Source organism: Toxorhynchites rutilus, chromosome 3 (genome assembly GCF_029784135.1).
Source record: "Toxorhynchites rutilus septentrionalis strain SRP chromosome 3, ASM2978413v1, whole genome shotgun sequence".
Taxonomy (NCBI): Eukaryota; Metazoa; Arthropoda; class Insecta; order Diptera; family Culicidae; genus Toxorhynchites; species Toxorhynchites rutilus.
The window spans coordinates 110,146,216-110,163,792 of record NC_073746.1 but is presented as its reverse complement, the minus strand read 5'-3'; the positions used below and the strand labels follow the sequence as shown (position 1 = coordinate 110,163,792).

The 17,577-nt window shown below is 37.3% G+C and overlaps 1 protein-coding gene and 1 pseudogene across 2 annotated transcripts in view; one reads left to right on the top strand and one right to left on the bottom strand.

Moving 5' to 3' along the window:
• Nucleotides 1-17,577, top strand: part of LOC129780566 (mucin-2) — a 437,053-nt gene that overhangs the window by 145,467 nt on the left and 274,009 nt on the right. The gene's annotated exons all lie outside the window — the stretch shown is intronic.
• LOC129780657 (U4 spliceosomal RNA) lies at nt 6,811-6,934 on the bottom strand (annotated as a pseudogene).

Sequence of the window (17,577 nt, the reverse complement as noted above, 5' to 3'; positions counted from 1 at the left end):
AAACATTTGTTCTGCCGATTTGTTTGCTAACCCTACCCGTATTTCGAATGCTTATAACTCGAACATTTCTTAACAGATCGGAAAGATGTTTGCATCAATTGATAGGAAATATTTCTATGCGTCTATCACAATTAATAAAATGTTATTTTTCGTGAGATGAACAATTGAATAACTGTAAAATGTCAAGCGTTATCTAAACGCCCTAGCTGCCAAGTTTTGATTGGCCCTAATTACGGTTTCCTCAACACAGACATTAAAATCTATGTACCTGTGGAAATCCGCTTTGCAAATATACATGCAAGTCGGGGATATTTTTGTTCCCACCGAGCTGTGTTTCCCTAATACGGACTTCAAAATCAATGTGCCTGGGGAAATCCGCTTTGACAAAACATGCAAGTCGGAGATATTTTTTTCCCACTGAGCTGTGTTTCCCTAACACGGCCTTCAAAATTAATGTGCCTGGGGGAATCCGCATTTCAGATACTAGAACATTCGCGGTTCAAGAACTACGTAAACGTGAGATGTGCAATAATTTCTGAGAGAAATGTATAATACCATGATCGTTTGACAATTCATCCATTCACATATTTTGGTAGTCCTAGGCATCATATCAAACGTAAAAGGACGTTCATCAAATTTATTTGTAACGAAGAACTTATCTATTACAAAAATTTCGATGCATTCTAAAATAATGTTCGAAATGGTGAACAAGTGGATTGCATAATATAATTGCGTAATTCTACGTCGAAAATATGCGGTCGTGTCCTAGACACAGCCCCTTACCATTTTTTTAATATTTTATCAATTACATCAATTCTGAGAAAGACTTATGAGAAACAATAAACCCTAAGCGATGGACTACTGATAATTCCGAAGAGGCAAATTTTCGCTTATTATGGATAGAAGATTGCATAACCATTTTCACTAAAGACATGTTTCAACGAGTTCTAGAAATTGCAGGATCCAGAATCAAGAAGAAAAATATCACCTTAAATCCGTGTTTGAATTTTGAATGTGAATATTTTTTTTATCAAAAAAATATATTATGTGATTTATGTGATTTTTTTTGATACAGAATCATTTAGAAAAAGGAATTAAATTATGGAATTCGTATCTTAGTTTTAGAATTTAACTTCATTGATATGATTAAAATCTGAAAGCAAAAATCATTTACCGTATTACCAGATCTGATTATAACGTGTGTGTGTTGAAAATTTATTGAACTATTGTAGTGCATAAAGACGCTTCTAATTTTGTAACCTTTTTATTCCAGCTCGTTTTACAAATACGTAGATTTGGTGGCAATGGATGTATGGGGAAAAAAATTATCGAATTTAAAGTACCGACCATGTACATTTTGTTTATTTGCCAAAAAAAAAAGACCTGTGCGAAGTTTCAGCTCAATCGGACATGATTAGGGGGTGCCTCAAGCACTCAAAGTTTTGATTTTTTGACCAGACCTAAGTCCCAAAAGGTCGATTTTCAGTCAAATTTTTTTTTCGGGACAACACCAAATCTCGACGTTTTATGCATTTTTAAGTCATTTGACATCAAAAAAATAATAATCGATCTTTCAAATTTCCTTCACTCCCCCCTTGGAAGATTTTCTAGGATAAAAAAATCTAAACTTTGAGAGCTTCGAGGCACCCTTAAATCATGTCCGATTGAGCTAAAATTTTGCACAGGTCTTTTTTCGGGCCAATAAACAAAATGTACATGGTCGGTTCTCTAAATTATTTTTTTCCATGCCTTCATTGCCTCTAAGGCTAAGCCCCAAAAATGTCGACCAAAATTTTCCACCAAAATTTTTTTTTTGAGATGACACCAGATCTCGACGTTTCATGCATTTTTAAGTCAAGAAGCACCCCTAAATCATGTCCGATTGAGCCGAAACTTTGCACATGTCATTTTTTTGAACCAATAAACAAAATGTACATTGTCGATTTTTGGAATTTGACATGACCATTTTCGCTGCCATCCTAATGTAGATATAGGGGAAGGGTGGTAAAGACGGTGATTTTTTTCGTGCATTTCACAAAAATAAATATATAGCTATCTCACCACAAATTGATAGTCTAGGTATCTTTTCATAATGAAATTTGTCTTTGAGGTAGAAATTTTGCAAAATGAATGTGTGCGACATTTTAAAAAAAAATAAGATTGAGTCGGTAAAGACGGACACTTGGGGTGGGAAAGATGGACACTAACATAAAATTCCTCCAAAAACTCGATAAGTTTTGGAGGTCTTCAAATATGCTAAGCTAAACTAATATCACCTAGAAGGGCTCGTCATTTCTCTCATTTTTTCATGTCTAAAATAGCTTCCGGCAATCGGAATGATAAATTCGGATTACGTTTTAAAAACCGCTCTGCTGGTTCGTCCATGATATCTGGTTGCAGTTACAAACGTAGTTAGTGGGCATCTGGTTAATAGAAGAAGGAGGAGATAAATTGTTTTCAAAACAAAATGTTTGCCTTTTGTCGGAGGAGTGTCCGTCTTACCCGACTTGATTAGTATTTTATTTTCGTCAATATTTCTAGAGTAAATATGAGAAAACTTCACCGCTGATTCGATAAACTGGAAGAGAAATGATGATAAATCATTCACGTAACGAAAAATACTCCAAAAAATTTCACGATGACAATGAGAACCTTATTCTCTGCAGACGAAAATTTACACCGAGCTGCTATTTGTAGATGAATTTTTTGTTTTTATTTACAATTTAACAGAAAGCCAGAGCTAGGTGTACACAGTAAGTATCAAAGGTTGATACACTGTATTGCAAGTTTGTACATCATTTAAATTTAAAATAAAAATGTAACTTATCAACTATACAGGGGCTTTTGTAATTCTTCGAATGGCTCTTTCAACTATCCTGTCTTCACAATGCTGTCCGAATGAAAAATCTGGAATTTTCCTTGTTTATAATTTCATAGGATTACCGTTCTGAATCACATTTCGGACAACATCAGATTTCGGAAAACATCATATTTCGGACACTTTGTTCTAATATCTTGAAATGCTGATTGCACTGATGATATAACTATCAAATTAATATCACAATTGCTTCTTTAGAGTAATCCGTCGGTTTCACTTTCATTTCACATGAGAACTACATTTGAATTATAACATAATCGGCACAAATCTTACAACACTACTCATTATCGTTTGTGTTTGACGTTTCATTAGCGTGAGCACATAGAATTTACCCGTTCATAAATATTTAAATGTCTCCCGTGTTTCATCACTTCTCATCATCGTTAACAGTTTACTGTGATTGCTTGGTGTTTCGCAGTTGACTATAAAATATAATCAAGTGTAATGTAATTACGCAATAAAGTGTCCGAAAGTTGAATTCAATCTGTCCGAAATATGATTTAGTGTCCGAAGTTTGATTTTTATTCTCTTCATTTGAAAAGCCTTTTATTCGATGATTTTTTTATGTTTACAATCAAATAGGTATCAAAGTTGAAAGCTTAAAAGCATATTGAATTAATTTAATAAAAATATCAACCAATTAATACCTGCGCATAAAGTTTAGATCTGTTTTCTGCATCATATGCCTTAAGCGTAAGAAATATGATTCAGAACGGTATTTAAGGGTTCGCCGACTATCAACTCGCAACACACTGACATTATATTAATATTTTTGAGTTGTAACATTTACAGTCGTAATAGTGTGCATTAAAAAAATGGACTGATTTCGGTTGGCGATAAGAAAAAACTACTGAATATAATTCAACGAACCAAATTTTCCTCGAATGCTACTTTTATTAAGCTGTCTAGAAAAATTATTCGACGCTTTGCCGGGCAGTCTAATGGTAGTTGACCGGAACCTGAGCCATGATCGATGAGAAGATATTTGTCAGCATGTTCTTCAGATTGTTCGTGGCTTTGGCGATCCGCTGCTTCTCTGTTTGACCACAAAATTGTTTTTTTCATCGCCAACTGAAATTTGTTAATTTTTTTAATGCAAACGTTAGTCCGTATCTGTTAGCAGGAATTCGAATTTTCATTCAGTTTTCGAAAAGTATATCCGCATTTGTATCCAAGACAGGAAACTGGAATCTAAAGTTGGAGTCTGGAATTTAAATCTAAATAATGCATCCTGAATCCAGAACTTCGGAGTCAGGAGAACGAAATACGAAATACATATGAATCCTAGATCCATGATTTCGAAACATTGTCTTTATATGTTTGAAAATTAGCAACATTTTTGTGAAGACAATCTTCCCATCTTTGAAAAAGAATGATGGAAACAAACAGTTTCTCATTGCACATTAACTAAAGAGTTTGTGGCTTGCAGTTCTCCATATTATTTCGAAAAGCCTCCCGTTACTAATTCCCAGAAACAACGCTCACCCATGCTAGGATGACCTTCGCTTGTCTGTCGACTACAACGTCATCCGTAGCATCTAACTCATCATTACAAACGATTATGATGTGCCAATAAGAGTTCGAAGTAGGTGTAAAAAGAAAAATAACGCCTCCGATACATATTAACGGCAATAAAAATCTTCAAAGCGCACATTCCCACGTAGATTTTGGTGGCTTAGCTGAGTTAGAGCGCATTAATGTTACGATGTTAACAACACCCATCTGAATCAAAACAGACGGGAAATATATTCTATGGCTCTCGAAGTATATTAGGGTTTTATTTTCCATAGCTTTATTTTTCGATTTCGATTGCGGCTTCCTGTCATGTGTCGGATATTGATTTTTATGGATTTTCGTTCGATGACACATTCATTCGGATAGAATCATAATCATTAAACTTTTGGAAATAATTTGTCTATAACGTTTCGGCATAACTCATCATTGTAGCACAACTTCCGCCGCAACAAACCCTCTGTTGCCCTCATCACGACCGGTATTTCCATTTTCGATCAATCGACGACGATTCCAAGGAGTTGAACTACAGCAACAACAACAAAACATGCCGCAAAGCTCGACTAAAGGGAAACGATTGATTGCCTGCCGAAAACCTGCGCCTTTACCCAGGGACCCGCAAACACCGCAAACACAAAATTCCCGCGAAGACAACTTGAGGGTAGCAGATGGTTTGTTGTGGTAGCAATAAGCAAACGAATCCGCCGCCGGTAGTGAAATGTCAAGGCTAAGTTATTATTGCGCCGGGGAAGTCACGGAGAATGGGAGCACCTGTTCTAGAGAGATCGTTTACTTGCAGCAGATCTCGGATGGCTGCCTACCGTGGTTGCGGTTGCTGCCGCTGCTGCGGCAGGCTAGACTATTGAAAAAAAACGCTTATGCACAGTCTCATGATCGCGAGACTGAGCCGAGCGGCTGGATGACTGTTTGAGTGTGGGTTGGTCCCAAAGATCATCACCGTGCAATTGTGAGAGATTTGACATTTGATAGCTACTAAGTAGCATTAGAACATAGCAAAGTTCCACGGTACCTGTTTTACATCCGAAACCTACATTCAATGAACTGAAAGGGCTACCGATGGTCCCAACAATAGACAATAGTCCGCAATATGAACATTCGCAGCTGATGTTGCGATACCAAACCATAACCAGGTCTACTGTTTGCCCACTGATCTTGAAACACTAACGATGGTCAGCCAAGGTCGAACTTGCCCAATCAAACGAACTAAACATTGAGCCGGGCGGTAATTGAGAATGCTCATCAAACGGAGCGATTCGGACGAGAAATGGCCCCCAAATGTGGCATAGATAATTATTTGCGATTTAAGGTTTTCCTTCGGCAGATTTCGAGGAGGTGGGCGGAGGGTGGTTCTCGAAACGCAAATTGCACCGTTTAAGGCACTAATTGTGGGCCCGCTGCAATGGTACAACAGACGATCGCGGCCAATCAGCTGCTGCGGATCGTGAAAACGAGTGTATGCATTAGACTGAACGTTCATTTTTAAGTGCTGGTTTTGTTTTGATTTTTAGCACTTGAAGTTTAGGAAATAAGCGCTTGTGTGAACTTTTTTCCTTGTAGCGATCAGAGAAAATATAACTCCACAACAATCGCTGATTGAGGCTGTTCCACTGAGTGGAAACCTGTCCCACAATTAGAAACATTCAATTATGTTCATCTATGATGATTGGGTAAAATTCGAAATTACCATTCCAAGTTTGACAACAAATTTCACTCTTCAATTCAACACATTAGCCGAAGCGAAATGCAGAGAAAATACCTACAATTGTTCGCCCTAATATGCATGGAGCAAACTTTTCTCACAATGGATACATATTCATTCGCATTAGAGACCATTTCCTTCCCAACAATTTTTGGACGCTTTTTGCTCGGCCTTCCTTCTCACGCTAGTCCTGGGTACATATCCATAATATCGACGGCTTATGCAAGTGAGGTAACAATAGCGGTATGCTTTCTCTTATGCCACGGTCTGAAGGCAAAAATGCTAATTCTAATGTTTCAATCGTGAAAAAAGTGGCAATTTTCTAATGAAGAACAAAGCGAAAGTGCCACCAAATAACTCAATTCATCGACTTTGCTGTTGCCACATAATCACTCTCACCATTGAGTGGTTTATGTTGATTTATGTTGATTTGGTGAGAAATTTAGGTTGGTTTCTGGATGAAAACTTGTAATGCAACATTTAGCTTATAGAATGTAATATTAATCAACGAAACACGAATCCTAAAATTGTAAAGCCATTTTTATTTCAAATATGACTTATTTCAAGAAAAAATATAATATATGAAAGTTGAGGTGAAAGTTTCTATAACAAGACTATATATACAGCCATTCCATGCTAAACCGATGTAGTGATTCTCAGATTACCGTGAAAAAAATCAATCTGTTTGAAAAAGGAGGAAAAATAATGAATTCTCTTAATTTTTTTTTCGAATGTTAGGAATAAAGTGATTATTAGTTTTCAACTAGCAATAATCGCATCTCGGTAAAACCTCATTGGTTACGATATCGCCACTGCGCAAAGCTAGAATAAAATGATGTGCTTGGATATTTTGGCTATTGTTTAAGGTATATCTGAAGATGTATTTTCCATTTTTTGAATGCGCGAATAGTGGTTATGACGCTGTTGACAACTGGATGCGTAGATGCTGTCTAAAAATTGGTACCTTGCAGGTGGTATAGGTTCCGAAGCAACGGGGTGTCGCAGAATGAATTGCAATGAATATTTTGAAACATTAGGACAATACCCAAAGCAGTTTTTGTTAAATATGAGTAATTTTTCGTGAAGAATCGCTGTTTCTGCTGTAGCCCATAAACAATCGAAAAAAAGAGATATCAGAAAACGGCTATGTAACACTTTAGATAATTCATTTTTACATTCTATTAAAGAATTTCAGCCAAATCGGTAGAGTAGATCCTGAGATATCTATTTGGAACAACATTTCTGAGGGCATAAGCTTCTCAAAAATGCAAAGAACAAAAATTAGATTTTTTCGACCTGGAAGGAGCAAAAACTGTTGATTGCTCGTTGGCTGGAGCGAAACTCTGTAATAATATTATGATGATTGCAATCATTTCACAATAATTTTTTATGCAATGTCGGGATAAAATTAATAACAACACCTTGAAAACTACTTTTTTTTCTAGATTTTCACTTCCAAAATGTTACTTGTATCCATCGAATAAGAAGTTTCACAATTGTATATTGTATTAAATTTTCACATATTTATATTTCACAAGCAACCGAATCGTCCTACGTAGCGTACTTTCTGAAGTACAAATATAACAAAAAAATATAAACAAATAAAAAAAATATGTTTTTTTTATTTGCAATTTCAATTTGCAGAGAGGCCAGCAACTAGGATGTTTTCGTAAGATTTCTGTTGACATCCGACGCTCTGATAAGCAAGATTGCTAAAGCAAGTTCGAAGAAAGTCCAATTGCTCTAATCAGTATCTTCTGCAATGTCATGTATTTCAGTTTCACTCAAAACTTTGGAGATAATGAGATAATGATAATGATAAGATAATGATAATGAGATAATAATCAAGATAATGAGATAATAATCAAGATAATGTAATTTATATAGAAATCAAGTTCAAAAGGTAGTTTGAGGTACTTTAAGGTGAACACAGTTATATCTCTGGACCAATAAGTAGTAGAAATTATATATTTTGAACAAAGTTTTTTTCAAATTGATTGAAATTTGAATGTAAGCAATAACTCATAATAGAATAATTTCATGCCAACTCGACTGGCCTTTGGCAGCCCCATTTCACATAAAAGTGAAACGTTGTGGGTGTAAATACATGGGTCATTTAAGCAACTTTGCATACTTGAAGTATTCGAAAAATAATTAGACTACTTTTTTGAAAAAGCCATTTTTATTTAAAAGTTTTACAAAAATTTATAACATAAAAACTATGATACCTACAAAATTCTTGTCAAAGGATGAAATGTAGGAAATTGTTTTGTTTAAATTTTCACAAAAAACTACCAAAAATTTTTGGAAAAAAAATTTCGCTGTCAAAAAAGTTATTTTAAAAATTAAAATTCATTTTTCTCAAAAACGTATGTTTTTAAAATTCTCAAAACTATATATATGAATAGCTTGTAAAATTTTCAACAAGTCGTCCATACATCGGAAGATGGTCACTTTTACAGGGAAAAGTTTTCCGAACAACAACTTTTTCATGTTTTCTTTGGAAAAAATACAACTTATAATAATTTTGTTTAAAGTCAAGATAGCGATATAGTGTATTGGACAAAAAATAGATCTTATTGAAATATGAACTTTTGTCGAAGACGTCAACATTCTATCTGTTATAGTTTTTGGAATATAAGTCATTTTTGTATGAAGACTCCTGAAAAAAATAATGTTTTACTCGTAACATTTTTGTGTGTAAATTCTCACGTTTGACATGTTCTTGACATGTTTCTAAATATAGAAAAGTTAGCAAATCATGCAGGTTTGCTATAATTTATACATAAAAATGTAACGAATAGAACATTAATAGCATTTTTTCAAAGAAAAACATGAAAAAGTTGTTGTTCATTGTTTTTTTATGTAAATGTGCCCATCGTCCGATGTATGCAAAACTTGTTGGAAATTTTAAGGGCTATTTATATTTTTTTTTCAGAATTTTAAAAGCATATTTTTTCGAGAAAAATGAATTTTGATTTTCAAATTTTTTTTTTTCAATGAAATTTTTCTCCAAAAAATTCTATGATAATTTTTAATGAAAACCTGAGTCATTTCCTACATTTCTTTCTCTGACCAACTTTTTATAGATCTTATAGTTTTCGATAGTTTTTGTAAATTAAAATTCATTTTTCTCGAAAACATAAGCTTTTAAAATTCTGAAAAAATAGATATAAATTGCCCTTAAAATTTCTAACAAGTTTTCCATACATCGGACAAACGACAGTTTTATCATGTTTTTCTTTGAAAAAATACTATTAATGTTCAATTCGTTACATTTTTATGTATAAATTATCGCAATTTGCATGATCTGTTAACTTTTCTCTATTAAGAAACATTTCAATAACATGGCAAACGAGAGAATTTACACACAAAAATGTTACGAGCAAAACATTTTTTTTTTTCAAGAGTCTTCATAGAAAAATGACTTATATTCCAAAAATTATGAAAGACAGAAAGTTGATGTCTTCGACAAAAGTTTGTATTTCAACAAGATTGTCGAATATATTATATCGTTATCTTAACTTTAAACAAAATTAGGATTAGTTGTATTTTTTTCAAAGAAAATATTCAAAAGTTGTTATTCGAAAAACTTTTTTACTGTAAAAGTGACCATCTTCCGATGTGTGGACGACTTGTTGGAAATTGTAAGGGCTATTCATATATATATTTTTGGGAATTTAATACGTTTACGTTCAAATACGTTTTTGAGAAAAATGAATTTTAATTTTTTTAAAAACTTTTTTGTCAGCAAATTTTTTTTCCAAAAAATTTTTGGTATTTTTTTGTAAAAAATTAAACAATTTCCTTCATCCTGTGACAAGAATTTCGTAGGTATCGTAGTTTTTAAGTTATAAACTTTTGTGAAAAATTAAGAAAAAAAATTGGCTTTTTCCAAAAAGTAGTCTAATTCTTTTTCGAATATTTCAAGTACGCAAAGTTGCTTAAGTGAACCATGTCTTTACACCCACAACGTTTCACTGCTACTTGAGACGCCAACTCCTAAGACGAGCTGGCATGAAATTCGTCAATAGCATAAATCATTTATCATCATATTTCAATGAGCCAATTCACGTGCTTGCAGAATTTAATACCGATAGTCAATCAATTTCTTCAGTAAACTTTTCAGTCTATTCCATCTATAGATGCAATAAAAATGATGAATGACTTTTTTTGTTCCCACAGAAGTAGCAAATGGACAGAGCATAAATTGCAGTTTGTCTATGCAACCGGAAAGCTCAAGCTAGCTTTCATATCATTCAAGGATTACATACATGTTCTGGATCCTCTCTCCTACTGTTTTTGCGTGGATATCGTCACACAAAATTAACATATCAAATCATATGCATATCAGCAAGAAAACTAAGCAATAGATTAAGGACCAAAAACTATTTTTTTTTGGACTGGCCGGCTCACTCTCCAGACTTGAATCCTGTTGAAAATCTTAGGGGGATCCTTGTACGCAGAATCCAAATGAATGGATGAAATGGTGCTGAATTTACCCTGAGAAAAATAAAACGATAAATATTGACAATTATTATATATTATATATTATATATTATTTTATTATGTTGTAATCTGTATCTACAGATCCTTGGTTTTAAAAACCTGACAAATCTGTACAAATACATACTCTGTAGTTATGTAGTAACCCTGCTCTAATGAGATAGAAATCGCGAATGCTTTCTTTTATTTTTTTCATACTCAATCCGTTTCAGGGCAGGGCTTAAATTGCATAATATATTTATGTCCTACCCCCTCAGTGTCCGCGAAACAAATGCTACATTTGAATTTCGATAAATCGATTCCCGCGTTTTTTGTTTTTTTTTGCGGTAGAAGCTGAGACGATTTATTAATTGGGTAAACAAAAAAAATTCTAGTGGGGACGTAAATTGAAAAAATTAAAATGGTTATCTCTTTTTTTTCCATACAATTATTTATTGAACCTTCCATGATGTGGAAATAACAATATTTGGTTATGCATTTGGTTTTAACATAATAACGAATTACATCTGTTATCAAATCTTATAGTTGAAATTTAACATGTGTGCTGGAGCACAACAATAACGTTTGATCACTTTAAATAATTAACGTTTTTTTCTTAGGACGTGAAACCATAGGTTGACCGAGTCGCCTTGCTAATGGGTTTGGATGATTCTTGAACTTTTCCGCATATTTCCTCCTCGTTTTATGAAGTTCTTCTTTAACCGTCGCCATCCTTAAGTCTCGACGTATGACAGTATTGCGGATGTACCAAGGGGCGCCAGTAATTTGTCTTAGCAGCTTATTTTGTACTCTCTCGATAATTTCGATGTTACTTGCTGAAGCTGTTTGCCATAGTTGGCAGCCATAATACCAAATAGGTTTCAGCATGGATTTATATAGAAGTAGTTTGAACTCAAGTTTTAATTTCGACTTCCTCCCGATTAGCCAATGTAATTGATTTGCTCGCATCTTCAGTTGCGTTTTCTTTGTTTCTGTATGTTTCTTCCAGGTGAGACGGCGATCTAGGTGTACACCGAGATATTTCATTTCATTCAATTGGGGCACTGCAGATCCATTGAACTTGATTTGTGGACATATGTTCTGATTAAGTGTGAACGTAACATGGACACATTTTGTTTCGTTTACTTTAATTCTTCATTTTTAAAGCCACTTTTCCACTACCGTTATATGTTCCTGGAGATCCCGTGAAGCAATCGTTCTGTTTTTGTGACTGCTGAGGATTGCTGTGTCATCTGCGAAAGTTGTAGTCATTAAGTTCTGCGCGATTGGGAGATCAGCTGTATAGATGAGATGTAGAATCGGTCCAAGGACACTGCCCTGTGGAACACCAGCATAAATTTCTCGCTCTGGTGATAGAGCCTGGTTATACCGAACATGGAACTTTCTTCCCAGTAGATAAGAACACATAATTTCATACAATTGAGGTAGCATATTTTTAATTTTATAGAGCAGTCCTTCGTGCCAGACTTTATCGAATGCTTGAGCTACATCAAGAAAAAGCGCTGAGCAATATCCGCGGCCTTCGTATACTTTACGAATTTCTTCTACCAATCGGTGCACTTGTTCAATAGCGCCATGTTTTGCTCGGAATCCGAATTGATGATTCGGGATCAATCTTTCAATCTCGGGCGTTGATTTCATTAGGATAATTTTTTCGAACACTTTTGGGAAGATTGGAAGGATGCTGATAGGTCTATAAGATTCCACTTTCTGGGCGTCTTTCCCTGGCTTAGGAATCATAATGATGGTAGAAATTTTCCATGCTTGTGGGAAATATCCTCTATGGGTCATCGCGTTGAAAATTCTCGTGAGATGTTTTATTGCCAGATCTGGTAGTTCCATGATCATCTGTCCGTTGATGTGGTCAATGCCGGGTGACTTTTTTACATTGATGTGATTTTAGATAACGTGTCTCACCAGTCGGTGTTTGATTTTCAGTTTTTTTGATTTGTTGCACCAGAAAATTCGAGCGTTTCTTCATTAGGTGCCGATTGATTCGGGGTGAAAACTTGATGAAGATGGTTTGTAAAAGTAGCTGCTTTTTTATCATCACTTCTGGCCCATTTCCCAGAGGGCATTCTGAACGGCGGGATCTGTAACTGAGGCCGTTTTAGATCCTTAGTTGCCTTCCATAGCGAGTAGTTAGTAAAGGGTGTGTCACATCAAATTGCATCACGGAAAAAACGCTGTAGAAATTTAATTTTTAGGAATTATATCTTCAGCTTTCGCTTATAATCAGATAAGAATGTATAGATCACGTTGGCCATGTTTCACTGCCAATTTTTCGTAAATTTGGAAAAATGTCGTCGAACGAAAAAGAGCGTCGTGAATTAATCCTGTGCACTCATTTCGAGAATCCGGAGTTGTCACATCGGGACATCGGTAAGATGCTGGGAATCGTCCAATCCACGGTCAACAGAGTACTAAAACGATACTTCGAGAACCTAACCATCGACCGGAAGGTGAAGAACGGCAAAAATGGATGCTCCGTCAGTGAAAAAGATCACAAGCGCGTAGTTAAGCAGTTTAGACGTGATCCGAGAAGTTCGGTCCGGGATGTCGCCAATAAGCTGAATTTGTCAAGTTCATTCGTCCAGCGGACCAAGCAGCGGGAGGGCCTGCGTACATACAAGGTTCAGAAGGCTCCTAACCGCGACGAAAGGCAAAACATGGTGGGGAAGACGCGAGCCCGGAAGCTGTACACCGAAATGCTGACGAAGCCGCATTGCCTGGTAATGGACGACGAAACCTACGTCAAAGCGGACTTTCGTCAGCTGCCGGGCCTGTTGTTCTTCTCCGCAGAGGACAAATTCAGCGTTCCGGAGGAGATTCGCAAGCAGAAACTATCCAAGTTTGCCAAAAAGTACATGGTGTGGCAAGCGATCTGCTCTTGCGGAAAGCGGAGCGCCCCCTTCGTGATGACCGGCACGGCAAACGGGCAGGTTTACCTTAAGGAGTGCCTACAGAAGCGCTTACTACCACTATTGAAGCAGCACGAGGGCCCGACCATCTTCTGGCCGGATCTCGCTTCGTGCCACTATTCAAAGGACGTGATGGAGTGGTACGAAGCCAACGGGGTCACCTTCGTGCCAAAGGAAATGAACCCGCCCAACGCTTCGCTTCGCCCAATAGAGAAATATTGGGCGATTATGAAGCAGGCCCTCCGGAAGAACCCAAAAGTTGTCAAATCGGAAGCGGACTTCAAGAGAAAATGGGTTTCTGTTCAAAAAAACTACAACCTGACGTTGTACAGAACCTTATGGACGGGGTAAAGAGGAAGGTGCGAGCATACGGGCTTGGGCTCGAAGTATGAATAAAAAGAAAATGCCAAAAGTTGTTTAATAGTTTTTATTTTACTGTCTAAAATTTTCAAAAGGATCGGTCTACTGGGCGAATTTCTACAGCGTTTTTTCCGTGATGCAATTTGATGTGACACACCCTTTATCTTGATTTGGCGACAATTCAGTGAGGTAATGATGGAATTTTTCATCTTTCTCGTCTTGTAATAGCTTTCTTAGTTTACGTTGTGTGCACCCGTGGCCGAGTGGTTAGCGTCTCACATTATCATGCCGGGTGTTCGGGTTCGAATCCCGTTCTGGCCGGGGGATTTTTCGTCAAAGAAATTTCCTTCGACTTGCACTGTGGTCACGCGTATTCAAGAGCTTGCCCCTCGGAATACATTCAAGGCGTGTTATTTGGCTTAAGAAATCTCAACTAGTATTAATAAATGACGCTAGTTAATGCATATGTTGAGACGGCAAAAGTTCCACAGGGAACGTTAACGCCATTCAAGAAGAAGAAGAAGAAGAAGAAGAAGAAGAAGAAGAAGTTTACGTTGTGCCATATTGAGTTGGCTTTTAGGCGATCGTTTGTTTTGCCAGATACGTCTTAGGCGTCGTTTTTCTGCAACTGCTGCTTTTATGTTTGAGGCAGAAACAATTTTTCTGTGTTTCAGGATCTTCATAGGTGGGGTAGCTATACTCGCAGCAATTTTCATGAGTTCACTGAGCTGGTTAACTGCGGCTTCGATATGATGTTCGTTATCCAGAGGTAAATCGAGCATGTTAGAAGAGATGTATGTCTTATATGTTGTCCAGTTCGTAGAAAAGTTGGTGAGATTGGATGATGTCTGCTTCACTTCTTTTTCTATGAAATATTCCAGAAGTATTGGTGAGTGATCAGATGATAAGTCCAGAAGAAGCTTAGATTGAATTCGTTTACTATTAATGTTTTTTGTGACAGCGAAGTCTAGCAGGTCCGGAAGTCGTGCAAGATCCTCTGGCCAGTGTGTTGGTTCGCCGCATGATGCAATGCCATAGCCAAAGTCAGTGATGACGTTGTATAAAACGCGACCACGAGTGGTAATAGGCCTTGATCCCCAGAAGGTGTGTTTTGCGTTGAAGTTGAAAGCGACAATAAATCGGTGCCCTTGGAGTGAGAAGAAGTCTTTCAGTTCCTCCTCCGAAGGGTTGTGGTTCGGCGATGAGTAGAATGCTGTTAGTACTAATTTCTCTGATTTACTCTCTATGCACACAACCGCTGCTTGGATATTTAGAGTACTGTGACGGTGTCATAAATAGTGTGGAATATCTCGTTTAATGAGGACCGCAGCACCTCCTCTTGCTGACCCGTGCGGGTGATTTTTTTTTCCCAAAATATATATTTTTATCAAGGCTCATATGGCGTTAGCCTCACGGGGCCGGGAGTTCAATACTTTGACAATTTTTCTTATTATCTATGTTAGTAATATGTAACCGATTACTCGCGGTTGGCTCGAGGTTAGTATTACAAGTGTATTCGTAATTGGGATGTTGCTGTCTCCAATGCTCTGTACGTGTGCCCGACACGGGATACTTCCTATTGGGATGCAGCTGACCATTAATCAGCAACGCCCCCCTAGTATGTACCTCATATCTAGCGTGGTGCGTCTTTCTCGACTCGAGGAATCCAGGAGAGAATGGTCACTAGCCGGCGCAATCATCAGTTCGTGTAGAGTTTTCATGAGCGGTACAACCTTTGGCTCTTGTTGAATGATCAGTGTACTGTACAACCTTTGGCCCGTGTATCTGTAAAGAGTGTGTGTATGTATTGCCGCGACTAAGTAAAAGTTTATCGATCGGATAGGAGGGATATGAAACGGGGACACAACGAAGGAAACATCATTAAACGTTGACATCGGCGTTTCTGAGGAACAGGTATAGATGAAGCAGAAGATCAGGATCACGGCTACCTAAGATATCCCGGACGGGATCTCCGATTGCCTTGTGCTCTCAGTGCTCTAGAGAGCTGAGAGCGTGCATTATGGAACCGGATACACAACCAGACAACATGCTCGATGTCGTGGTAGCCATCGCCACAATCACAAAGATTGTTTGCTGCGAGCACAATGCGATAGAGATGCGCGTTTGAGTTGTAGTGATTGAACATAAGCCGAGATATCACGCGAATGAAATCACGACCTACATTCAATCCCTTGAACCATGCACTCGTCGAGACCTTAGGGATAATCGTGTGTAACCAACGACCGAACTCATCTTCACTCCACATGCGCTGCCAATTTACGAGCGTGTACTGACGAGGAATGTGGAAAAATTCATTATAAGCAATTTGCCTTTCAAAAAGAGTGCCTTCTAAAGCGCCCACCTTAGCTAGCGAGTCCGCTTTCTCATTTCCCGGAATCGAGCAATGAGAGGGAACCCATGCTAAGGTAATCTTGAATAATTTTTCGACCAAAACACTCAATAGTTGTCTTATTCTTGTTAGAAAATAAGATGAGCGTTTATCAACTTTCATTGAGCGGATTGCCTCTATTGAGCTGAGACTGTCTGAAAAAATAAAATAATGGTCGATGGGCAATTTTTCAATGATTCCCAGTGCGTAGTATATCGCACCCAGTTCAGCGACATACACGGAACAAGGATCTTTGAGTTTGAAAGAGACACTGGAATTTTCATTGAAGATGCCGAAGCCAGTGGACCCGTTTATGAATGAACCGTCAGTAAAAAACATTTTATCAGATCTAACTATGCCCCCATATTCTGCCGAAAATATCGGCGGAATAGAGTATGAGCGTAGATGATCTGGGATTCCATGGATTTTTTGTCGTATGGACAGATCAAAAATGACAGAGGAATTGCAAAAGTATGGGAAGCAAACTTGGTTGGAGATGCCTGGTGAAGGGTGCACGTCGTGGGTAAGGTACTCATGGTATAAAGACATAAAACTTGACTGAGGAATCAGTTGGAGTAGATTTTCGAAGTTATCAATCACCAATGGATTCATGATCTTGCAACGGATGAGAAATCTGTAGGATAATTCTGTGAACCGAAGAGTAAGCGGGGGTACTCCTGCCAAAACTTCGAGACTCATCGTATGTGTCGAATGCAAACACCCCATGGCTATACGCAAGCAACGATATTGTATTCTCTCCAGCTTGAGAATATGAATCCTGGCAGCTGATCGGAAGCAAAAACTGTCATATTCTAACACTGATAATATCGTTGTTTTGTACAATTGAATGAGGTCTCCTGGATGGGCGCCCCACCATGTTCTGGTTATTGTCTGGAGAAAATTGATTCTTTGCTGGCATTTCTGTTTCAAATACGCAGGTACACTTAGAATCAAAATATACACCCAGGTATTTGAAAAACATCGAGTGCCTTATCGTTTTGCCGGATAGGTGAAGCTGGAATTGGGCGGGTTGAGGGCCCACGTGAACAGATTGTTCAATTGTTCAGGGTATCTTGAAACGACTTTTGCAGAACGACGGGATTAGTACCCGTGATGGAAATATCTCCATCATCTGCAAGTTGTCTTAACGTACAATCTCTAGTTAGACAATCATCTATATCATTGACGAAAAAAACTGTACAAGAGGGGGCTTAGGCATGAGCCTTGTGGTAGGCCCATAAAACTGTATCGAGAAGATTTCAAGCTGCCATGATTGAAAAACATGTGCTTT